This window comes from Arachis hypogaea, chromosome 6 (assembly GCF_003086295.3).
Source record: "Arachis hypogaea cultivar Tifrunner chromosome 6, arahy.Tifrunner.gnm2.J5K5, whole genome shotgun sequence".
NCBI lineage: Eukaryota > Viridiplantae > Streptophyta > Magnoliopsida > Fabales > Fabaceae > Arachis > Arachis hypogaea.
In genome coordinates this window covers 43993868-44020817 of record NC_092041.1, presented here as the reverse complement: position 1 = coordinate 44020817, position 26950 = coordinate 43993868, and positions in this window count along the sequence as shown.

Sequence of the window (26950 nt, the reverse complement as noted above, 5' to 3'; positions counted from 1 at the left end):
ATGTACTTGGCGTTCAACGCCAAGTTGCATCGTCAATTTCCGAATAAAGTATGGACTATTATATAGTGCTGGAAAGCTCTAGAGGTCTACTTTCCAACGCCGTTGAGAGCGCGCCATTTGGAGTTCTGTAGCTCCAGAAAATTCATTTCGAGTGCAGGAAGGTCAGATTCCAACAGCATCAGCAGTCCTTTTTTGTCAGCCTCTTTCATAGTTTTGCTCAAATCCCTCAATTTCAGCCAGAATTTACCTGAAATCACAGAAAAACACACAAACTCATAGTAAAGTCTAGAAATGTGAATTTAACATAAAAACTAATGAAAACATCCCTAAAAGTAGCTTGAACTCACTAAAAACTACCTAAAAACAATGCCAAAAAGCGTATAAATTATCCGCTCATCACCCTGCACAGGTGATAATGAGAGAGAATACTGGAATCTTTTTTTGATTTAATGTATTCATTTTTTTTCATTATACACATAAAGGAGGAGCCGTATGAGATGAAAATATCACGTACGGTTCTGGAGCGGAGATTCTTTGAACTGAATGACGACCGTAACGGATGTCAGCGCAATCTGAAGGAAATTATGCAGAAGCTTTACAGAATTATTATGAGCCTATGCGCCGCCAAAAACTTGGTGTTGTTGCTGGATCAAGACATGGCACTGTTATTGCAGGGAACAAATGCGAAACTGTAGTTAGGACATTTAATTCCCCGGCAATGGCGCCATCAACATGGTACACTCAATTGCAATCTCAACTCTTTATCACAACTTCGCACAACTAACCAGCAAGTGCACTGGGTCGTCCAAGTAGTAAACCTTACGCGAGTAAGGGTCGATCCCATGGAGGTTGTTGGTATGAAGCAAGCTATGGTCATTTTGTAAATCTCAATCAGGCAGATTCAAATGGTTATGGATGATATATGAATAAAGCATAAAATAAAGATAGAGATACTTATGTAATTCATTGGTGAGAATTTCAAATAAGCGTATGGAGATGCTTTGTCCCTTCTGTCTCTCTGCTTTCCTACTGTCTTCATCCAATCCTTCTTACTCCTTTCCATGGCAAGCTGTATGTTGGGCATCACCGTTGTCAGTGGCTACAGTCCCGTCCTCTCAGTGAAAATGTTCAACGCGCTCTGTCACAACACGGCTAATCATCTGTCGGTTCTCAATCAGGTTGGAATAGAATCCATTGATTCTTTTGCATCTGTCACTAACGCCCAGCCTTCAGGAGTTTGAAGCTCGTCACAGTCATTCAGTCATTGAATCCTACTCAGAATACCACAGACAAGGTTTAGACCTTCCAGATTCTCTTGAATGCCGCCATCAATTCTAGCTTATACCACGAAGATTCCGATCAAGGTATCAAAGAGATAAACATTCAAGCCTTGTTTGCTTGTAGAATAGAAGTGGTTGTGATGAGCGGATAATTTATACGCTTTTTGGCATTGTTTTCATATAGTTTTTAGTAAGTTTAAGCTACTTTTAGGGATGTTTTCATTAGTTTTTATGTTAAATTCACATTTCTGGACTTTACTATGAGTTTGTGTGTTTTTCTGTGATTTCAGGTAAATTCTGACTGAAATTGAGGGATTTGAGCAAAACTCTGAAGAAGGCTAACAAAAGGACTGCTGATGCTGTTGGATTCTGACCTCCCTGCACTCGAAATGGATTTTCTGGAGCTACAGAACTCCAATTGGCGCGCTCTCAACGGCGTTGGAAAGTAGACATCCAGGGCTTTCCAGCAATATATAATAGTCCATACTTTATTCGAAGAATGACGACGTAACTTGGCGTTGAACGCCAAGTTCATGCTGCTGTCTGGAGTTAAACGCCAGAAAAACGTCATGATCCGGAGTTGAACGCCCAAAACACGTCATAACTCAGAGTTCAACGCCAAGATATGCCTTAGCACGTGAATTCATCAAGCTCAGCCCAAGCACACACCAAGTGGGCCCCGGAAGTGGATTTATGCATCAATTACTTACTCATGTAAACCCTAGTAGCTAGTCTAGTATATATAGGACATTTATCTATTGTATTAGACATCCTGGATTGTATTTTGATCCTGTGATCACGTTAGAGAGGGCTGGCCATTCGGCCATGCCTGAACTCTTTGCTTATGTATTCTCAACGGTGGAGTTTCTGCACACCATAGATTAAGGGTGTGGAGCTCTGCTGTACCTCAAGTATTAATGAAATTCTATCTTCTTCTATTCAATTCTCTTTTATTCTTATTCCAAGATATTCCTTGGTACCCAAGAACATGATGAGTGTTATGAGTCAAATTACCCTCATTATCATTCTCAATTATGAATGTGCGTGATTGACAACCATGTCCGTTCTACATGCAACAGAGCTTGAATGCGTATCTCTTAGATTCCCCAACAGAATCTTCGTGGTATAAGTTAGATAGTTGGCGGCATTCATCTGGATCCGGAAAGTCCAACCTTGTCTGTGGTGTTCCGAGTAGGATCCTGGGAGTCCGGAAAGTCCAACCTTGTCTGTGGTGTTCCGAGTAGGATTCCGATCATGAATGACCGTGACGTGCTTCAAACTTTAACCTGCTGGGCGTTGGTGACAGACGCAAAAGAGGGATTCTATTCCAGTAGGAGCGGGAACCAACCGGTGATTAGCCGTACTGTGACAGAGTGCGTTGCATAGTTTTCACTGCGAGGATGGGATGTAGCTATCAGCCATGGGTGATGCCTCCAGACTGGTTAGCTGTGCGAGTGACAGCCGCACAGGTTATTTCCCCGTGAGGAATGAAAGTAGCCACAGTTGATGGTGAACCCCTATACAAAGCTTGCCATGGAAAGGCGTAAGAAGGATTGAGTAGAAGGAGTAGGAGAGCAGGCGTCCAAGAGCTCTACAGCATCTCCATCCGCTTATCTGAAATTCCCACCAATGAATCTGCATAAGTGTTCTATCCCTTTTATTATTTATTTCTTTTTATTATTAATTATTCGAAAACCCATAAACCATTTTTAATCCGCCTAACTGAGATTTGCAAGGTGACCATAGCTTGCTTCATACCAACAATCTCTGTGGATTCGACCCTTACTCACGTAAGGTTTATTACTTGGACGACCCAGTACACTTGCTGGTTAGTTGAACGAGATTGTGAAGACAATAAACAATGCCCTCAGAGTATACATCTTTTATAAATACATAACAAGTGATCACAATTTCGTCCACCAGGTTGTCAGGCACTCGTTCATAAGTGAAAATGATGATGAGTGTCACATAATCATCACATTCATCATGTTCTTGGGTGCAAATGAATATCTTAGAACAAGAATAAGCTGAATTGAATAGAAGAACAATAGTAATTGCATTAATACTCGAGGTACAGTAGAGCTCCACACCTTAATCTATGGTGTGTAGAAACTCCACCATTGAAAATACATAAGTGATAGTAGTGATCATTGGCTTCAGCCCCAGAGAGGGAACCAGAAGAACCAAGATCTGATCTAAGAACTAGACGTCCAAAGATGAAAATACAATAGCAAAAGGTCCTATTTGTAGAGTACTAGTAGCCTAGGGTTTACAAAAATGAGTAAATTACATAAAAATCCACTTCCGGGCCCACTTGGTGTGTGCTTGGGCTGAGCATTGAAGCTTTCATATGTGGAGACTTTTCTTGGAGTTAAATGCCAGCTTTTGTGCCAGTATGGGCGTTTAACTCCCATTCTTGTGCCAGTTCCGGCGTTTAACGCTGGGCAATTTTGAGCTGATTTGGAACGCCAGTTTGGGCCATCAAATCTCGGGCAAAGTATGGACTATTATACATTGCTGGAAAGCCCAGGATGTATACTTTCCAACGCCATTGAGAGCGCACCAGTCGGGTTTTTATAGCTCCAGAAAATTCACTTCGAGTGCAGGGAGGTCAGAATCCAACATCATCTACAGTCCTTTTCAGCCTCTGAATCAGATTTTTGCTCAGGTCCCTCAATTTCAGCCAGAAAATACCTGAAATTACAGAAAAATACACAAACTCATAGTAAAGTCCAGAAGAGTGAATTTTAACTAAAAACTAATGAAAATATAATAAAGACTAACTAAAACATACTAAAAACATACTAAAAACAATACCAAAAAGCGTATAAATTATCCGCTCATCATGAGCTTTCAACAACTCAATCAGCTTTGATTCATCTTCCATGTTCAAGGAGGAATTGATGATTACTGGCAGGGTCTCTTCTCCTCCAAGAAATGCATACTTGAGATGAGGAGGGAGGGACTTCAATTCTTGCTTTGACACCTCTTCTTTCTTGCCTTCGAAAGAGATTTCAGCTACTCTTTCTTCTATGACAACTTGTTCTGCTTCCATTTCTTCTTCTTGTTCCTCCTGACCTTGGGCTTCAAGTACTTCCACCAAGTCTTCTATCATTTCCACTCTCATATGCTTTTCTTTCTCAGGGGGATATTCCATGGCTTTAAAGACATTGATGATCATTTGTTCATCATGCACTCTGAGGATCATTTCTCCTTTCTCTACATCATTGGTAGCTCTTGCTGTGGCTAAGAAAGGTCGCCCCAAGATGATTGAGTTGTGTCCCTCTTCTTCCATGTCCAAGATTACAAAATCAGCAGGGAAAATGAATTCTCCAACCTTCACCAATAAGTTTTCTACAACTCCATTCGGTATCTTGAGTGATCTATTAGCCATTTGGAGTTACATTCTAGTAGGCCTAACTTCTTCTATTGCAAGCTTTTTCATTATTGAGAGAGAAATCAAATTGATGCTGGCACCTAAATCACAACGAGCTTTTTCCAAGGTCATGTTGCCTATGGTGCATGATAGGATGAAGCTTCCTGGGTCTTTAAATTTTGGTGGGAGGCCTCTTTGGATTACAGCACTACACTCTTGGGTTAGGATCACTGTCTCCTTTTCATTCTAGCTTCTCTTCTTGTTAATGAGTTCTTTGAGAAATTTTGCATATAGAGGCATTTGCTCAAATGCTTCAGCAAGTGGAAGATTAATTTCCAGCTTCTTGAAAACCTCTAGGAACTTGGGAAATTGCTGATCCTTGAGTTCTTTCTGTAGCCTTTGAAGATATGGCAGAGGAGGAGTGTAAGTCTTCATCACCTTCTTCTGCGATTGTGGTTGCTCTTCCATGACTTGTTTCCCTTTCTTTAAAGCTTGAGGCTCTTCCTCATTCTTATTGGACGTCTCTTGATCATGCTTGTCCTCCTTTATTTGCTTCTTACTGCCAATGTCATTCTCCAATGTTCTTCCACTTCTAAGTTGAATTGCCTTGCATTCTTCCTTAGAGTTAGGAATGGTGTCACTTGGTAGTGCATTGGTTGGTCTTTCAGCTACTGTTTGCTTGGACAATTGTCCAATTTGTCTCTCTAGATTTCTCAGTGAGGATTCATGGTTCTAGTTGGCCAATTCTTGATGCTTTATCATTTTCTCCATCATCATCTCTAAATTGTTGATTCTTTGGGATTCTTAAGGAGGCTGTGGTTGAGTGTGGGATGTTGATGGTGGATGAAGGTTATTGTGGTTAGTTGATGAGTTATTTGGTGGGTAGTAGGTGGATGCAGGATGATTATTTTGTGGCTTTCTGTATTGATTTTGGTTAGTGTTTTGATGGTTTTGATGGTTTGTGTTTCGGGAGTTATTTTGGTTGGGGTTTCTTTGCCATGAATTTTGGTTCTCTCCCCACTTCAGATTAGGGTGGTTTCTCCAAGATGAGTTGTAAGTGTCTCCATGGAATTTATTCTGTCCAGCACCTTGATTGTACATGTATTGGACTTGTTCAGGCTGCTGCTCCTCATAGTTTTCCTCTTGTTGTCCCCATACCACTGGTGGTTGATTGGTTGTGCTCACTGCTGCAAGTTGTAGTCCATCCATCCTCTTTGACATCATTTCAATTTGTTGTTGAAGTTGCTGATGCATAATCTTGTTTTGAGCCAAGATTGTATCAACTCCTTCAAGCTCAATACACCTCTATTGGGGGCTGCTTGTCTTTCAGAGGAGTAGAAATACTCATTGTTGGCCACCATGTCTATGAGATCATGTGCCTCTTGAGCAGTCTTCATCATTTGCAAAGATCCTCCTAAAGAATAATCCAAAGCTTTCCTTGAACACAATGACAAGCCCTCATAGAAATTTTATAGCTCAACCCGTTCACTGAACATTCCTTCTGGGCACCTTCTAATTAGAGCTTTATACCTCTCACAAGCTTCATAGAATGATTCTCCTTCTTACTATCTGAAGGTTTGCACATTAGTTTTTAGTTTAATGACTCTTTGAGGGGGGTTGAATTTGGCTAGGAATTTACTGACTAGATCATCCCAATTGGTGATACTCTCTTTTGAGAATGTTTCTAACCAATGTGTGGTTTTATCTCTCAGTGAAAATGGGAATAACAAGAGCTTATAGATGTCAGGGTGGACTCCATTGGTTTTAACAGTGTCACAAATTCTTAAAAATATAGATAGGTGTTGGTTTGGGTCCTCAGCAACACTTCCTCCATGTTGACAATTATTCTGGACTAGGGTAATCAATTGAGGTTTGAGTTCGAAGTTATTAGCATGGACATTGGGGGTTAAGATACTGCTCCCACAATTCCTTGTGTTGGGGATAGTGTAAGAGGCTAAAACTCTTTTCTGAGGCTGACCATTATTGTTAGCCACCTTATCTTGTGGATTTTGGAGATTATCCTCCATTTCCTGGTCTTCCTCTCCTGATTCCTCTTCTCCAATTACTCCCTTCCCTCTTGCTTCTCTTCTCAATCTCAAGAATGTTCGCTCTAGCTCAGAATCAAATGAGGTGGATTCACCTCTTCTCCTTCCTGGCATATAAACACAAACAAACCAAGAACACCAAAGCAGGGCACTCTGTTGCTAGAGTGAGGTTATGGTTAGTAGAAACAAACTCTCAAACAGTTAGTGTGCTTAGTAAAAACAAAGAAAAAATGCTTAATCTAGATTATCACCTTACTTAATCATTGTCAATCTAATCAATCCCTGGCAACGGCGCAAAAAACATGATGGGTTGAAAATTAGATTTCCACACAAACTAACCAGCAAGTGTACCGGGTTGCACCAAGTAATAATAACTCACAAGAGTGAGGTCGATCCCACAGGGATTTATGGATCAAGCAATGATGAGCGGATAAATTGTATGCTTTTTGGCATTGTTTTTAGTATGTTTTTAGTATAATCTAGTTAGTTTTTAGTATATTTTTATTAGTTTTTAGCTAAAATTCACTTTTCTGGACTTTACTATGAGTTTGTGTGTTCTTCTATGATTTCAGGTATTTTCTGGCTGAAATTAAGGGTCCTGAGCAAAAATCTGATTCCGAGACCAAAAAGGACTGCAGATGCTGTTGGATTCTGACCTCCCTGCATTCGAAGCGGATTTTCTGGAGCTACAGAAGCCCAATTGGCGCGCTCTCAACGGCATTGGAAAGTAGACATCCTGGGCTTTCCAGAAATATATGATAGTTCATACTTTGCCCAAGATTTGATGGCCCAAACCGGCGTGGCAAATCAGCCTCAGAAATTCCAGCGTTAAACGCCGGAACTGGCATAAAACTTGGAGTTAAACGCCCAAACTGGCATGAAAGCTGGCGTTTAACTCCAGAAAAGGTCTCTACACGAAAATGCTTCATTGCTCAGCCCAAGCACACACCAAGTGGACCCAGAAGTGGATTTTTACGTCATTTACTCATTTCTGTACACCCTAGGCTACTAGTTTACTATTAATAGGATCTTTTGACATTGTATCATGACGGGATGACCTGATGACATTTTTACACGTTTCTCATTGTATCTTCCACAGCATGAGTCTCTAAACCCCATGGTTGGGGGTGAGGAGCTCTTCTGTGTCTTGATGGATTAATGCAATTACTACTGTTTCTCATTCAATCATGCTTGCTTCCATTCTAAGATAATACTTGTTCTTAATCCGGATGAATGTGATGATCCGTGACAATCATCATCATTCTCAACTATGAATGCGTGCCTGACAACCACCTCCGTTCTACCTTAGATTAAGTAGTTATCTCTTGGGTTCTTTAACCGGAATCTTCGTGGTATAAGCTAGAATTGATGGCGGCATTCAAGAGAATCCGGAAGGTCTAAACCTTGTCTGTGGTATTCTGAGTAGGATTCAATGATTGAATGACTGTGACGTGCTTCAAACTCCTGAAGGCGAGGCGTTAGTGAGAGACGCAAAAGAATCACTGGATTCTATTCCGGCCTGATTGAGAACCGACAGATGAATTCCGCTATGCTGTGACAGAGCATATGCAATCGCTTTCACTGGGAGGATGGGAGGTAGCCATTGACAACGGTGAAACCCTACATATAGCTTGCCATGGAAGGAGACTTGCGTGTTTGAAGAAGAAGACAGTAGGAAAGCAGAGATTCAGAAGATGGAGCATCTCCAAACCTCAACCTATTCTCCATTACTGCAAAACAAGTAATCATTTCATGTTCTTTTTCTTTTCACAATCAATCCTGATAATTTCTGATATCCTGACTAAGATTTACAAGATAACCATAGCTTGCTTCAAGCCGACAATCTCTGTGGGATCGACCCTTGCTCACGCAAGGTATTACTTGGACGACCCAGTACACTTGCTGGTTAGTTGTGCGGGATTGCAAAAGTGTGATTGCAATTTCGTGCACCAAGTTTTTGGCGCCGTTGCCGGGGATTGTTGAGTTTGGACAATTGACGGCTTATCTTGTTGCTTAGATTAGGACTGTTTTATTTTTGTTGGTTTAGAGTCTTTTAGTTAAGTCTAGTGTCATATTCTAAGTTTGGTGTCAATTGCATGCTTTTGTTTTTCTTTTAATTTTCGATTTTTGCATGTTCTTAGTCCCTTTTTGATTTATAAAAATTCTAAGTTTGGTGTCCTCTTTGTGTTTTTCCTTAAAAATTTTCGAAAACTGTGTGTTTGATTTTCTAAAAATTTTAAGTTTGGTGTCTTTTTGTGTTTTTCTCTTTCCTCTTTTCAAAATCAAATCTTTTTCATAAAAATTTTTTCAATCATACCTTTCTAATTGCTATTTTCAAAATCTTTTTAATTAACTCATTGATTCAGTTTTCAATTTGCTTTGATCTTATTTTCTTTTTGATTTTCGAATTTTTATTTTATTTTATTTTATTCTATTTTTTTTCGTAAATTCAAAAAAAAATAAAAAAAAATAAAAAAAACACAAAATTTATCTCCTTGCAATCATTATCATTTCCCTTTTGTCCATTATGGACTTAAGTGGGATTAATCAGTCCAAAAGGACTCTGGGGTCATATGCTAACCCCATTACAGCTGCATATGGGAGTAGCATCTGTACACCTCCCATCAAAGCAAGCAGCTTTGAACTAAATCCTCAACTCATTATCATAGTGCAGCAAAATTGCCAGTATTCCGGTCTTCCACAGGAAGAACCTACTGAGTTTCTGGCACAGTTTTTACAAATTGCTGACACAGTACATGATAAAGAGGTAGATCAGGATGTCTACAGACTATTATTGTTTCCATTTGTTGTAAAAGATCAAGCAAAAAGGTGGTTGAATAACCAACCTACAGCAAGCATAAAGACATGGAAACAGTTGTCAGACAAATTCCTGAATCATTTTTACCCTCCTAAGAGGATGACACAGCTAAGGCTGGACATCCAAGGCTTTAAACAAGAGGATAATGAATCCCTTTATAATGCCTGGGAGAGGTATAGAGGTATGCTAAGGAAATGTCCCTCTGAAATGTTTTCAGAGTGGGTACAGTTAGACATTTTCTACTATGGGCTTACAGAAAAAGCTCAGATGTCTTTAGACCACTCAGCTGGTGGATCTATACACATGAGGAAGACAATTGAAGAAGCTCAAGAGCTTATAGACACTGTTGCTAGAAACCAATATTTGTACTCTAGCAATGAGTTCTCTCCAAAAAAGGAAGTCATGGCTGTAGTCACTGACCCTAGTCCTCAAGAACAGATAATTGAGCTTAATCAACAATTGCTCCTGATGACAGAACAGTTAGCAGACTTTAAAGAGATGCTCTATGAAACTAAAGTTGCTAACAAGAGCATAGAACTGCAGTTGAATCAAGCAAAACAGCAAATATCTAAACAGATAACAGAGGAATGCCAAGCAGTTCAACTGAGGAGTGGGAAGACACTGAATAACACTGCTCAGAAGAGCAGAAAGCCAAACAAGGAACAATTGACAGAGGACAACCAAACCACTATGCAAAATCCCTCTGAGGACAGTAAGAGCCCAGAGAGGAATATTATTGGCGTTCAAACGCCAGAAAGGGAAGGAAACCTGGCGTTAAACGCCCATTCCTTGCCCAGTTCTGGCGTTCAAACGCCAGAAAAGGGGGAAAAGTTGGCGTTAAACGCCCATTTTCCACCCAATCCTGGCGTTCAGACGCCTAAGGGGGATCAGACACCTGAAAGTGCTGACAGTAATCCCTCTAACAAGGCTTCTTCAACCACTCCTGTAAGGAATAAACCTGCAGCATCTAAGGTTGAAGAATACAAAGCCAAAATGCCTTATCCTCAAAAACTCCGCCAAGCGGAACAGGATAAGCAATTTGCCCGCTTTGTAGACTATCTAAGGACTCTTGAAATAAAGATTCCGTTTGCAGAGGCACTTGAGCAAATACCTTCTTATGCTAAATTCATGAAAGAAATCTTAAGTCATAAGAAGGATTGGAGAGAAACTGAAAAAGTGTTTCTCACTGAAGAATGCAGTGCAGTCATTCTAAAAAGCTTACCAGAAAAGCTTCAAGATCCAGGAAGCTTTATGATACCATGCACATTAGAAGGTGCTTGCACCAAGACAGCCATGTGTGATCTTGGAGCAAGCATCAATCTAATACCTGCATCCACTATCAGAAAGCTTGGGTTGACTGGAGAAGTCAAACCAACCCGGATATGCCTCCAACTTGCTGATGGCTCCATTAAATATCCATCAGGCATAATTGAGGACATGATTGTCAAGGTTGGGCCATTCGCCTTTCCAATTGACTTTGTGGTGCTGGAAATGGAGGAGCACAAGAGTGCAACCCTCATTCTAGGAAGACCCTTCCTAGCAACTGGACGAACTCTCATTGATGTACAAAAAGGGGAAGTCACCTTGAGAGTCAATGAGGACGAGTTCAAGTTGAATGCTGTAGAAGCTATGCAGCATCCAGATACACCAAATGACTGCATGGGCGCTGACATTATTGACTCCTTGGTAGAAGAGATCAATATGGCTGAAAGCCTAGAATCAGAGCTTGAGGACATCTTCAAAGATGCTCAACCTGATCAAGAAGAACTAGAGGAGGCAAAGGAATTTTCGAAAATTCCTCAGGAGGAGGATAAGCCTCCCAAGCCTGAACTCAAACCACTACCACCATCCCTGAAATATGCATTTCTGGGAGAGGGTGACACTTTTCCAGTGATTATAAGCTCTGCTTTAAATTCACAGGAAGAGGAAGCACTGATTCAAGTGCTAAGGACACACAAGACAGCTCTTGGGTGGTCCATAAGTGATCTTAAGGGTATTAGCCCAGCTAGATGCATGCACAAGATCCTATTGGAGGATAATCCAAACCAGTGGTCCAACCACAGAGGAGGCTAAATCCTGCCATGAAGGAGGTGGTGCAGAAAGAGGTCACTAAATTACTAGAGGCTGGGATTATTTATCCTATTTCTGATAGCCCCTGGGTGAGCCCTGTCCAAGTTGTTCCCAAAAAGGGAGGCATGACAGTGGTTCATAATGAAAAAAATGAACTGGTTCCTACAAGGACAGTCACAGGGTGGCGCATGTGTATTGACTACAGAAGGCTCAATACAGCCACCAGAAAGGATCATTTTCCTTTACCATTCATAGACCAAATGCTAGAAAGACTAGCTGGCCATGATTATTACTGTTTTTTGGATGGCTATTCAGGCTACAACCAAATTGCAGTAGATCCTCAGGACCAAGAGAAAACAGCATTCACTTGCCCTTCTGGCGTGTTTGCCTATAGGAGGATGCCTTTTGGTCTGTGCAATGCACCTGCAACCTTTCAGAGGTGCATGCTCTCCATTTTCTCAGATATGGTAGAGAAATTTCTGGAAGTCTTCATGGATGACTTCTCATTATATGGAGACTCATTCAGCTCCTGTCTTAATCACCTAGCCCTTGTCCTGAAAAGGTGCCAAGAGACTAACCTGGTTTTAAACTGGGAGAAATGTCACTTTATGGTGACTGAAGGGATTGTCCTTGGGCACAAAATTTTAAGCAGGGGGATAGAGGTGGATAAGGCAAAGGTAGAGGTAATTGAAAAATTACCACCACCTGCCAATGTTAAGGCAATCAGAAGTTTTCTGGGGCATGCAGGATTCTACAGAAGGTTTATAAAAGATTTTTCGAAAATTGCAAAACCTCTGAGTAACCTGTTAGCTACAGACACACCATTTGTGTTTGACACACAGTGTCTGCAAGCATTTGAGACCCTGAAAGCTAAGCTGGTCACAGCACCAGTCATCTCTGCACCAGATTGGACATTGCCATTTGAACTAATGTGTGATGCCAGTGACCATGCCATTGGTGCAGTGTTGGGACAGAGGCATAACAAGCTTCTGCACGTCATTTACTATGCCAGCCGTGTTCTAAATGACGCACAGAAGAACTACACAACCACAGAAAAAGAGTTGCTTGCAGTGGTCTATGCCATTGACAAGTTTAGATCCTATCTAGTGGGATCCAAAGTGGTTGTGTACACTGACCATGCTGCTCTTAAATATCTACTCACAAAGCAGGATTCAAAACCCAGGCTCATCAGATGGGTGTTGCTTCTGCAAGAGTTTGATATAGAAATAAGAGACAGAAAAGGGACAGAGAACCAAGTAGCTGATCATCTGTCCCGAATAGAACCAGTAGCTGGGGCGTCCCTCCCTTCTACTGAGATTTCTGAGACTTTCCCAGATGAGCAACTATTTGCCATTCAGGAAGCTCCATGGTTTGCAGATATTGCAAATTTTAAAGCTGTGAGGTTCATTCCCAAAGAGTACAGCTACGTGCAGAGAAAGAAATTAATTTCAGATGCCAAGTACTACCTCTGGGATGAACCATATCTCTTTAAGAGATGTGCTGACGGAGTGATCCGCAGATGTATACCCAGAGAAGAAGCACAAAGGATTCTATGGCACTGCCATGGATCACAGTATGGAGGACATTTTGGAAGTGAGCGAACAGCCACTAAAGTCCTCCAATGTGGCTTCTACTGGCCTACTCTCTATAAAGATTCCCGAGAGTTTGTGCGTAACTGTGACAGTTGCCAAAGAGCTGGTAACCTGCCTCATGGATATGCCATGCCTCAACAAGGGATATTAGAGATAGAACTGTTTGATGTATGGGGAATTGACTTCATGGGGCCATTCCCACCATCATACTCAAACACTTACATTCTGGTGGCAGTGGACTATGTATCTAAGTGGGTAGAAGCAATTGCTACACCCACTAATGATACAAAGACCATTCTGAAATTCCTCCAGAAAAACATTTTCAGCAGGTTTGGCGTTCCCAGAGTGCTAATCAGTGACGGGGGCACTCATTTCTGCAATAAACAGCTACACCTTGCTATGGTTAGATATGGAATTAGCCACAAAGTGGCAACTCCGTATCATCCACAGACAAATGGGCAAGCTGAAGTCTCTAACAGAGAACTAAAAAGAATCCTAGAATGGACTGTGATAGCCCGAAGAAAGGATTGGGCAAAGAGCTTGGATGATGCTCTGTGGGCATACAGAACAGCATTCAAGACTCCTATAGGAACCTCCCCATACCAACTGGTGTATGGGAAGGCCTGTCATTTGCCTGTGGAACTGGAACATAAAGCCTACTGGGCAACCAGATTCCTAAACATGGATGCACAGTTAGCTGGTGAAAAAAGATTGCTCCAGTTAAATGAGCTAGAGGAGTTCAGACTCAATGCCTTTGAAAATGCAAAAATTTATAAGGAAAAGGCAAAGAAATGGCATGACAAGAAGTTGTCAACCAGAGTCTTTGAGCCAGGACAAAAAGTTCTGCTCTTCAACTCTAGGCTCAGACTGTTTCCAGGAAAACTCAAATCCCGTTGGAGGGGTCCGTATGTGATTACAGGAGTGTCACCATATGGATATGTTGAGCTTCAGGATATTGATTCTGACAAAAAGTTCATTGTTAATGGACAGAGAATCAAACATTATCTTGAAGGGAATTTTGAGCAGGAATGCTCAAAACTGAGACTTGAGTGATTCTCAGTGAAAGTCTAGCTAAAGACAGTAAAGAAGCGCTTGTTGGGAGGCAACCCAGTCATTAGGAGGTTATATGATTAGTTCTTACAGAGGCAAATATCAAAAATGAAGGAATTCACAGAGTTACAGAAGGATTCAGCTCAAAAAGCAGAGAAAATGAGCTTACTGGCGAAAAAACGCCAGTAAGGGGCATTTTGGGCGTTAAACGCCAAAATGGGTACCATTCTGGGCGTTTAACGCCAGGAATGGTGCCATTTTGGGCGTTAAACGCCAGAATGGGCACCATTCTGGGCGTTTAACGCCAGGTGTGCAGCATCCTGGGCGTTCAGAAAAACGCCCAGTGATAAAGGTTTTCTGGCGTTTAACGCCAGCCAGGGCACCTGGCTGGGCGTTAAACGCCCAAAAGGGGTGCCAATTGGGCGTTAAACGCCAGAATGAGTGCCATTCTGGGCGTTTAACGCCAGAAAGGTGGGGGGACCACAATTTTGTTTTCAAATCAGATTTTTTCAAACTTTCCTTTTCTCACCCATATTTTTCTACGAAAATACATTTCAATCTCTCATTATTCACTTTCAAATTTTCAAAAATTTAAAATCATTCTTCAAATCATTCCCAAATTTTGTTCAAAAACTCACCCTTCTTTCAATTTCTTTCCATATCTCCTCAAATCTCCTTTCAAATTTTGTTTTTTTTTCAAAAATCTCTCCCCCCACTCTATAAATAAACGTTTGCCACCCCTCATTCCCCACACCATTCGAATTTCCTCTTCCTCTCTCTCTCTCTTCTCTTCTTTCTTTTCTTTTTGCTTGAGGACAAGCAAACCTCTAAGTTTGGTGTGCTTTTCCGTGATCACTAAGCCAAAATTCATCAAGATCATGGCTCCTAAAGGAAAACAAACCAATTTAAGAGGAAAGAAAGAGACTAATCCAAAGAATCTTTGGAATCAAGAGAAGTTCTTAACCAAAGAACATGAAGACCATTATCACAAAATAATGGGTCTGAGGTCAGTGATCCCGGAAGTCAAATTTGATCTGAAAGAAGATGAATATCCGGGGATCCAAGAGCAAATTCGAAATAGAGGATGGGAAGTTCTAACCAATCCTGAAATAAAGGTTGGAAGGAACATGGTTCAGGAATTCTACTCAAATCTGTGGTTAACAGATAAGCAGAGAACGACTGGAACTGCCTACCATACCTACAGAACCATGGTCAGAGGGAAAGTTATGTACTTCCATCTGGACAAAATAAGAGAAATCTTCAAACTACCTCAACTGCAAGATGATCCTGATTCCTTTAATAGGAGGATGGTGAGAGTAGATAAAGGGTTGGATCAAGTTCTAGAGGACATATGCCTCCCTGGGACTAAGTGGATAACCAATTCAAAGGGTGTCCCAAACCAACTCAAGAGGGGAGACCTCAAGCCAATTGCATGAGGGTGGCTAGACTTTATTGGGCGTTCCATATTGCCCACTAGCAACCGTTCTGAGGTCACCATCAAGAGAGCAGTAATGATTCATTGCATTATGCTTGGAAAAGAAGTGGAGGTCCATCATGTGATTGCTTGTGAGATCTACACAATTGCAAATAAGAATTCCACTGAAGCCAAATTGGCTTACCCAAGCTTGATCTCCTTGCTCTGTAAAGAGGCTGGGGTGAAGATGGGAGTAGATAAGTTCATACCCATTGAACACCCAATCACCAAGAAGTCAATGGAAGGACAAGTGCAAGACAACTCTATCAAGAGGAGGGTGCAGGAATTCCTCCCTGAATTCCCAAGAATTGACTACTGGACCAGCCTAGAAGCATCTATCTCCAAGCTGCAAGAGACTATGGAGCAACTGAAGGAAGAACAGCAGAATCAGAACTGCATGCTCTGCAAATTGCTGAAGGAACAAGAGAAGCAGGGGCGTGAACTCCAAGAATTGAAACGCCAAAAGTTCTCCTCTCAAGCTGAGGGAGCATCCACTTCTCAAAATCAAGGTTGTTGAGTCCTAACTCTGTGAAAACCTCTATCATTAGGAGCCTATGTTTGCGTTTTTTTTCCTTTGTTTTGTTTTTATTTTTCGTTTTTCTAGTCTCAGTTTATATCTATTTTTGAGTCTTGTTTTAATTCATAATTAATAAAATTGAAATTTTATGCCTTAAAGATATGAATGTCCTATGAATCCATCACCTCTCTTAAATGAAAAATGTTTTAATCACAAAAGAACAAGAAGTACAGGATTTCGAAATTTATCATTGAAACTAGTTGAATTAGTTTGATGTGGTGACAATACTTTTTGCTTTCTGAATGAATGCTTGAACAGTGCATATGTCTCTTGAATTTGTTGTTTTGAGAATGTTAAAATTGTTGGCTCTTGAAAGAATGAGGAAAAAGAGAACTGTTATTGAGGATCTAAAATCATTAGACTGATTCTTGAAGAAAGAAAAAGCAGTGGATACAAAAAAAATAAAATAAAATAAAATATTTTTCGAAAAAAAAGGGGAAAGAAACAAAAAGAAAAAGAAAGAAATAAAGTTGTGATCCAAGGCAACAAGAGTGTGCTTAAGAACCCTGGACACCTCTAATTGGGGACTTTAGCAAAGCTGAGTCACAATCTGAAAGGGTTCACCCAATTATGTGTCTGTGGCATGTATGTATCCGGTGGTAATACTGGAAGACAGAGTGCTTTGGGCCACAGCCAAGACTCATACACTAGCTATGTTCAAGAATCATTATGCTCAACTAAGAGAATCAATAACACTATCTGAGTTCTGAGTTCTTATAGATGCCAATCATTCTGAACTTCAAGGGATAGAGTGAGATGCCAAAACTGTTCGGAGGCAAAAAGCTACTAGTCCCGCTCATCTAATTGGAGCTATGTTTCCTTGATATTTTGGAGTCTATAGTATATTCTCTTCTTTTTATCCTATTTTGATTTTCAGTTGCTTGGGGACAAGCAACAATTTAAGTTTGGTGTTGTGATGAGCAGATAAATTGTATGCTTTTTGGCATTGTTTTTAGTATGTTTTTAGTATAATCTAGTTAGTTTTTAGTATATTTTTATTAGTTTTTAGCTAAAATTCACTTTTCTGGACTTTACTATGAGTTTGTATGTTTTTCTGTGATTTCAGGTATTTTCTGGCTGAAATTAAGGGTCCTGAGCAAAAATCTGATTCCGAGACCAAAAAGGACTGCAGATGCTGTTGGATTCTGACCTCCCTGCATTCGAAGCGGATTTTCTGGAGCTACAGAAGCCCAATTGGCGCGCTCTCAACGGCATTGGAAAGTAGACATCCTGGGCTTTCCAGCAATATATGATAGTCCATACTTTGCCCAAGATTTGATGGCCCAAACCGGCGTGGCAAATCAGCCTCAGAAATTCCAGCGTTAAACGCCGGAACTGGCATAAAACTTGGAGTTAAACGCCCAAACTGGCATGAAAGCTGGCGTTTAACTCCAGAAAAGGTCTCTACACGAAAATGCTTCATTGCTCAGCCCAAGCACACACCAAGTGGACCCAGAAGTGGATTTTTACGTCATTTACTCATTTCTGTACACCCTAGGCTACTAGTTTACTATTAATAGGATCTTTTGACATTGTATCATGACGGGATGACCTGATGACATTTTTACACGTTTCTCATTGTATCTTCCACAGCATGAGTCTCTAAACCCCATGGTTGGGGGTGAGGAGCTCTGCTGTGTCTTGATGGATTAATGCAATTACTATTGTTTCTCATTCAATCATGCTTGCTTCCATTCTAAGATAATACTTGTTCTTAATCCGGATGAATGTGATGATCCGTGACAATCATCATCATTCTCAACTATGAACGCGTGCCTGACAACCACCTCCGTTCTACCTTAGATTAAGTAGTTATCTCTTGGGTTCTTTAACCGGAATCTTCGTGGTATAAGCTAGAATTGATGGCGGCATTCAAGAGAATCCGGAAGGTCTAAACCTTGTCTGTGGTATTCTGAGTAGGATTCAATGATTGAATGACTGTGACGTGCTTCAAACTCCTGAAGGCGGGGCGTTGGTGACAGACGCAAAAGAATCACTGGATTCTATTCCGGCCTGATTGAGAACCGACAGATGAATTCCGCTATGCTGTGACAGAGCATATGCAATCGCTTTCACTGAGAGGATGGGAGGTAGCCATTGACAACGGTGAAACCCTACATATAGCTTGCCATGGAAGGAGACTTGCGTGTTTGAAGAAGAAGACAGTAGGAAAGCAGAGATTCAGAAGATGGAGCATCTCCAAACCTCAACCTATTCTCCATTACTGCAAAACAAGTAATCATTTCATGTTCTTTTGCTTTTCACAATCAATCCTGATAATTTCTGATATCCTGACTAAGATTTACAAGATAACCATAGCTTGCTTCAAGCCGACAATCTCTGTGGGATCGACCCTTGCTCACGCAAGGTATTACTTGGACGACCCAGTACACTTGCTGGTTAGTTGTGCGGGATTGCAAAAGTGTGATTGCAATTTCGTGCACCAAGCAACTTTAGTATGGTGATGAATTTAGTTAAGCTAACAAGTAATGATTTGAGTGATTTGTGATTGACAAAAGATAAATTACAGGAAATTAAAATGCTGGAAGTAAAATAGCAGAAACTTAAATGGCAAGAAAGGTAAATTGCTGAATCTTAAAGTGCAAGAAAATAAAAGAACTGAATCTTAAATTGCAAGGAAGGTAAATAACTGAATCTTAAAGTGCAGAAGAGTAAAATTTGCAGAATCTGAATGACAAGAAAACTTAAATTGCATGAATTATAAAGGGAATTGGATACTGGGATTCAGAACAGCAAGGAACAATTATAAATTAAAGCAAGTGCAGAGAAATCAAAGTGAAAGAAATTCAAAGAGAGTGATTCATCAGGGATTGGAGATATCATAATCCATCATGAATCAATTGGGTCTCAACTCCTTTCTCAATCATATGCATAGATCTGTGGCGGATTGAAAATGATTGGATCCCAATTCCTTGATAATCCAATCTTTCTAATCACAATCAATCTTGCCAATTCCTTGATCTAATTGTCATGAGAAGAGTTAGAGCACATTTCTCTCATCCATAAGCCACACTAATTCTCAAGATCTCAATTCCTCCCGAATAGTGTTAATCAAGAGAGAAGTGAAGGATAGAGCTCCACTTCTAATGAAAGTGATTCCCCTTTCGAGGCTCACACAAGCAGTCACTGAATTAAACCCCCTTCTGGAGTGAGTAATTCACAATCAAAATAGAAGATATCCAATAGCTACACAAATGAATAAAGAAGAAGAAGAATTTCATTGATTCACCAGAATTACAATAGAGTTCCTCTCCCTAATAAAATTGGAGTTTAGTTTATCATTGCTCTTGTACCAAAAAAGAAAAGAAAAATTGCAGAAGATGAAGAACAGAAAGAAAAATAAAAATCAGATCTAAAAACTTCTAAAACTCTAAAGAATTTCTAAAAAGAAGAACTCAAAGAAGATCTGCCAAAAAAAAAAGTCCTAATGAAATTAAATTTTTCTCTATTTATACACTTTCTAATTCAGTCATCAAGTGCTTGGAGTGGGCCTTTTGGTCTTTGATGAAGTGGGTCAGAAAAGGGTACTTCCATGTAGCATCGAGAGAACGTAGCATTCCCAAAGAGAGCATAGCTCTCATTCACTGACGCGTACGCGTCCTGTGTGCATGCGCGTCCCTTGCATTTTTCACCATCGACGCGTACGCATAACACATGCGTGCGCATCGATACTATCTTCAGCCTCAACCATACTTGCGCGTATCATGAGCCCATCATGCGCGCGTGCGCGTCCCTGGGTAGCGTTCTTTAAGTGAGCGCTACATTCGCGCCATGAGCGATCCTCACGCAGATGCATCCTTTGCGCGTGCGCGTGGATAGTAAAATATCACTTCTACGCTCCAGCATCATGTACGCGTTTGCGCCAACCACCACTATTATCACATTGATGCATACGCGTCATGCAAACGTGTGCGTCGGTGACCAAATTCAAATTTCAATTTCTCAAAGTATCCCAGGCACTCATTCAAAGTGAACATAGCGTTCTTAACTTGAGAATGCTGATCCCTCACCCACGCGTGCGCGCTATGCATGCGCACGCATGGATCTCCTAAAATGCTTACCCACGCGTAAGCGTCTTGTACGCGTGCACGTCACTTGCGAGTGTAGCGTTCTTTGAAAGTGAACGTAGCGCCAATGTTGAGGCTGCAGGGGAACGTAGCGTTCATCAAATGAACGTAGCATTCTTATGCACTTCTACCTTCTTTGTTTCTTCCTCTCATCTTTTCACCTACCATCAATCAAACATGCCATCAAAGTCTCACCAAAATCATAAGGTTTTACATCATTCATAATAATCACCTAATTCTTGCCTAAATCTCATGATTTTGTATAAAATTAACAATGTTTAATTGAATCAAGATAAACATGAAATTCCACTCCAATCACTTACTTATTGTGCAAGAAAGTGCATAAAACCTAACAAAAACAAGAAAAAATGCTAGTAAAACTAGCCTAAGATGACTTGTCATCAATTCTCCCAACAATGTGCAGGTTTGCACGTTCCAAGGAATAGCTTCCAAAGTCATGTGACCCATTTTCCTTCTTCATGCTAGCCGTACTTGTCCCCTTTTGTCCATTCCGTTCATTTTCTCTTTCCTTTGCCCAAACAAGACAAAAATTGAATTAAAAAGGATAAAATAAAAGGAAGCTATGACTAAGAAAGAAAACTTCTAAGTATTCCTTATGACACATCAATCAACTGTGACTCTTTTTATGCACTTATATAGCCTTGGAGGACACCAAACTTAGTGTTTGGCACTCTAGCTCAAAAATTAATTCCACCAAGTGCTTTATGTGAGAATCAATGAAATTTTTTTTGTCATCTTTGATTCATGACTCATAAGGATCATCTCTTCTAAGCTTCAAAATTAGAAAAATGACTCAAACTAATGCCTGACATGGTTCACATTTCATGAAATTTTAGCCTTAAAACAAATTTGACCTTCCTTGATCTTATAGCATATGTCACAACACCAAACTTAATGTATGGTTATATACTCCAAGAAAATGAGTGAGTATACCTTCCAAGATGGCTATATGATCGTTATGCTTAGAAAGCCATCTTGGAGTGCCCTTAGGCACACCAAACTTAAAGATCAAACATATGCTAAATGTTTATTGGAAGTGTCAAATTTATTCATGAAAGCTCAAATTCATGCTAGGAGACCATTGATTATTGAAATTAAAGCAGTAAAAACAAGAATTCCAAAACACGGGCTGCCTCCCATGGAGCGCTCTTTTATTGTCACCAGCTTAAAATTGGTTTGCCGTTAGGGAGGGTTGTAATATTTCAGATCTTCTCCCCTCACAGTGAATCTGTCCTGCTTGATTCTTTGATAATTTTTACATGTTCCAAGGAGAGGATCTTTCTAACTGTGAACACCTGAGGTAGTTGAGATGAAATGGTGGGAAGTTGAGGTGGAGTTAGTGGATGGTGGATCGATACCACCTTGTCCCCAAGGAGAAAATCTTCAGTGGGGATTTTCTTGTTCCTCCATCTTTGATAAACGGATTTTTGTGTGGTCTAGAATTCACAAATAAGTTCTCGTTGAAAGTATAGCTTCTAAACCAACAAAGAATCCTTTCATGCAAAAGTTTGGTTGTCACAAGTAACAAACCCCTAATAAAAATTGATAACCGAAGTATTTAAACCTCGGGTCATCTCTCAAGAAATTACAGGAAAGTGTGCTTATAATTGGTTATGGAAAAGTATATTTTTTGAGTTTTGGATAAGAAACAAGAAAAGTAAATGGCAATGAAATTCAAATGATAAAAAGGTCTTAGAAAGTTTTGGTGGTCAAGGACCTCTATCCTTATCACTAACCACAACATGATAATCACAAGGATCAATCCCATTAAATCGTCCTCTAACTTAGTAAAGGAAAGTGAAATGAGCTATATCAATCCAAGTCCATAAGTCCTAACTCTCCACTAATTCAATTAGTGAGAACTAGAGTTAATGGCTCTAATCAACAATTACTTGGACATTAGTAACTCAAGAGTTCCTAAGTTACCATCCCAAGCCAAGAACATAAAATTCTAAATTAAAATCTTTCCAAGCATTTCATCAAACACTTGGAAGGCACAAAATAAAAACATAGAAACTAACAAGAGAATATCAAATCTACGTAACCAATTGCAAACATCAATGAAAACAGATGAAGGAAGAAGTAAATAACATAAAGGAACTCAAATTGTATTAATTAGGAAATTGAATCCAACATAGAGAATCCATAAACTAAATTAGGAAAATAGAGAAGTCAATAAGAGGAATAGAAAAACCAAGGTATTAGAATAAATGAGAGTATAAGAGTACTGAATTAAAAGAACATTGAACCTAGAATTGAGAAGGAATAAAGCTAAACCTAAGAACCTAAAACCTAGAGGGAGGAGAGAGCCCGTCTCCCTAAAACCATATCTAAACCTACTAATTTTTGTGAATGAATGTTTCAATGATTGAGTGATGGATCTCCTTCCCCCTTCCGTCATTGGTCTTTTTAGCCTTTTTCCGCCAAAGATGAGCCTCAAAACTAGGCCAGAAGCCCTCTTGAAATCGCTGGGTGCGATTTCATTAAAGGTGTCAGTGTGGGCATCAATGCGTACGCGTACAGTGTGCGTACTGTGCGTACGCATCCCTGGTGCAGTGCGCAATCCACGCGGATACAGCTGGTGCGCGCGCGCATTGATGACTTACATCATCTACCTTTATTTTTCGCATAAAAAGACCATAAAAGAGCACAAATCTCATTCGATCAGTACAATTCATGCATTATTTGATGAATATTATGGTACACTACTTTGAAGATGAGTTGTGCTGAATTGCAGGTGAAAAAAGGTATAAAAAATGGGAAGAAGACAAGCAAGAAGCTGGGCATGTGAAACTGGCGTGTCACTTGAGGGCAAACGCCACAAAAATGTATTGGCGCGGCACACCAGAAGCTAAGCGTGGCACGCTAGTACTAAATTTCAGAAGGGAGAACCAAGCATGCATGTGGGCATGGCACGCCAAGGACTGGGCATGGCACGCTAGTAATAAATCCTAGAGAGCAAAGAAGAGGAACACATGAAGGGCGTAGCACGCCAGGCTGGGCGTGGCACGCCGGATCCATCAACCATCATGAGCGTGCCACTTGAAGTCGAAGGCGTGGCACGCCAACCTCTCAATCTCACTTTGGCGTGCCACTTGAGCAACCAAGCGTGGCACGCCAGACATCACAAGCAAGATCTGGGTGTGCCACTTAGTGTCGAAGGCGTGGCACGCCAGTCCCAAAAACTCACTTTGGCATTCCACTTGAAGGTCAAGGCGTGGCATGCCACTTACTGGAACAACACAAGATCATGGGTGTGGCACGCCAACCTACAAGCGTGGCACGCTGGTATAACTTTCCAGAGACGGTGGAAGAGGCCAATTACATGGGGCGTGCCACTTGAGTTCAAAGGCGTGGCATGCTAATGACTATTCCTCACTTAGGCGTGCCACTTGAGCAACAAGGCATGGCACGCCAATGCCATTCAGAGGCAAGAGAAGACTGGGCGTGCCACTTGAGTTCGTTGCGTGGCACGCCAAGCCGAGGGGCCATTTACATAACAAGGGCGTGGCATGCCAGAACCTGGGCGTGTCACGCTAGTGCAACCTTCCAGAGAACTCAACCAAGCACACAACAAGGGCGTGGCACGCCAGTTCAAATTTCCAGAAGCAAGGAAAGTGGAGGAATCAAACGGGCGTGCCACTTGAGCTCGAAGGCGTGGCACGCCAAGGTTGAAAGAGGGACGAGCGTGCCACTTGAAGGATTGAGCGTGGCACACCAAGCCATCTTGCAAGGCACGTGACATGCCTGAGAAGCGCCAACCACACGCCAGCTAAGCGGTCACATTTATTAAGTGCTTTCTTTCCCTCCAAAATGTAATTTTCCTTTTTCACTTTTGTAATTCTTTTATTTTCACTAGGAGTAGTATATATACCCCAAAAGAGTACTGAAGAAGGGGTTAAGCTGTTAGTTCTAGATCCACTTTTACATTCCATTTTTGAGTACTTTCTAAGCTATGAGTAGCTAACTTCCCTCTCATTGAGAGAGGGAGCTGTGTTGTACTTGATGGATTGATAATAGTGAAATTCTTCTTCTCTTCATCTTCTCTTGATTTGCTAGGAGGAATTTCGTGCTTAATGTTTAGTATTCAATCATCTTGGGAAAGAGATTGAATGCAATTGGGTTTCATGGGAACCTTGGAAAAGGAAACATGAAACCATGCTTGAAATCCCTTCTCACATTTGAGTAGATTATGGGTTTTGGTGATGGGATATGTGACATATAATCCCCCCTCTACCTGAATCTACAAGGGTGTGTGGTATAATCAGGGACCAAGCATATCTCTCTTCATGAGCAATTAGACCAAGGAATTGGGTATTGATCAAGATCTGAGAGATTGAGTCACCAAGGGATTGGGGCTCAATCAATCATGATTGCCAAGAGGTCAGTGAGTTGCATGATTGAAGGAGATCTAAGTTAGATTTGATCCAAAGAGGCAACATCTCCCAATCTCAATGAATTCCCTATTCTCATCTATCCAATTCTTTATAGCTCAATTTTACTTTCAGTAATTCCCCATTCCCATTTACATTCAAGTCATTTATGATTCAGCAATTTACATTCTGAAATTTCCATTCCTGCACTTTAATGCTTTTCTTTATATTCTAGTCATTTACATTTATGCCATTTACAATTCTGCACTTCACACTATTATTGATCCGCTTGACTGATTCACCAATCAATTAAAACTGCTTGAGTTTGCCAATCTCTGTGGATACGATCCCACTCCTCTGTGGGTTATCACTTGGCAATAATTTTGGTGTGCTTGCCAAAAGAACCCGTTCACTAAGTTTTAAAGAAAAAAAAGGGTAGTGAATTGAGGTCATCACGCATCCATGGGCGCATCCTAAATCCTTGGCTTTTCATGATTTCTCCACTTTGCATGCTTTCTCTTCACTCCTTTGATCCATTCCTAGCCCTTTTATATCTGAAATCACTAACAAAACACATCAAGGCATCTAGTGGAATTGATGAGTGGATATTTTATACGCTTTTTGGGGGTAATTTCATGTAGATTTTAGTATGTTTTAATTAGTTTTTAATAGAATATTATTAGTTTTTAGGCAAAAATCAAATTTCTGGACTTTACTATGAGTTTGTGTGTTTTTCTGTGATTTCAGGTAATTTCTGGCTGAAATTGAGGGAGCTGAGCAAAAATCTGAGTTAGGCTAAAAAAGGACTGCTGATGCTGTTGGATCCTGACCTCCCTGCACTCGGAATGGAATTTTTGGAGCTACAGGAGTCCAATTGGCGCGCTCTTAAAGGCGTTGGAAATTAGACATCCAGGGCTTTCCATCAATATATAATAGTCCATACTTTTTGTGAAGATAAACAACGTAATTTGGCGTTGAACGCCAAGTACATGCTGCTGTCTGGAGTTAAACGCCAGAAACACGTCATGATCTGGAGTTAAACGCCCAAAACACGTTATAACTTGGAGTTCAACTCCAAGAAAAGCCTCAGCTCGTGGATAGATTTAGTCGCAGCCCCAACACACACCAAGTGGGCCCCAGAAGTGGATTTCTGCACCAATTATCTTAGTTTACTCATATTCTGTAAACCTAGGTTACTAGTTTACTATTTAAACAACTTTTAGAGACTTATCTTGTACCTCATGACATTTTCAGATCTGAATTTTATACACTTTGACGGCATGAGTCTCTAAACTCCATTGTTGGGGGTGAGGAGCTCTGCAGCGTCTCAATGAATTAATGCAATTGTTTCTATTTCTCCATTCAAACGTGTGTGTTCCTATCTAAGATGTTCATTCGCGCTTAATTATGAAGAAGGTGATGATCCGTGACACTCATCACCTTCCTCAATCCATGAACGTGTGCCTGACAACCACCTCCGTTCTACATCAGATTGAATGAGCTTCTCTTAGATTCTTTAATCAGAATCTTCGTGGTATAAGCTAGATTGATGGCGGCATTCATGAGAATCCAGAAAGTCTAAACCTTGTCCGTGGTATTCCGGGTAGGATTCCGGGATTGAATAACTGTGACGAGCTTCAACCTCCTGAAGGCTGGGCGTTAGTGACAGACGCAAAAGAATCATTGGATTCTATTCCAACCTGATTGAGGACCGACAGATGATTAGTCGTGCTGTGACAGAGCATTTGGACCATTTTCACTGAGAGGATGGGAAGTAGCCATTGACAACGGTGACAACCTACATACAGCTTTCCATGGAGGGAACTTCGCACTTTTCCATGGATGGAATATTACATTACAGGAATAAATCAGACAAAGCATCTCCAAAACTCCAACATATTCTCCATTACTGCATAACAAGTATTTATTTTATGCCCTTTTCCTTTTCTTCACTGAACTTGAAAAACATTGTTGTTGGCATCCTGACTAAGAATAATAAGATAAACATAGCTTGCTTCAAACCAACAATCTCCGTGGGATTCGACCCTTACTCACGTAAGGTATTACTTGGACGACCCAGTGCACTTGCTGGTTAGTTGTGTGGATTGCAAAAAGTGTTATTGCAATTTCGTGCACCAAGTTTTTGGCGCCGTTGCCGGGGATTGTTCGAGTTTGAACAACTAAAG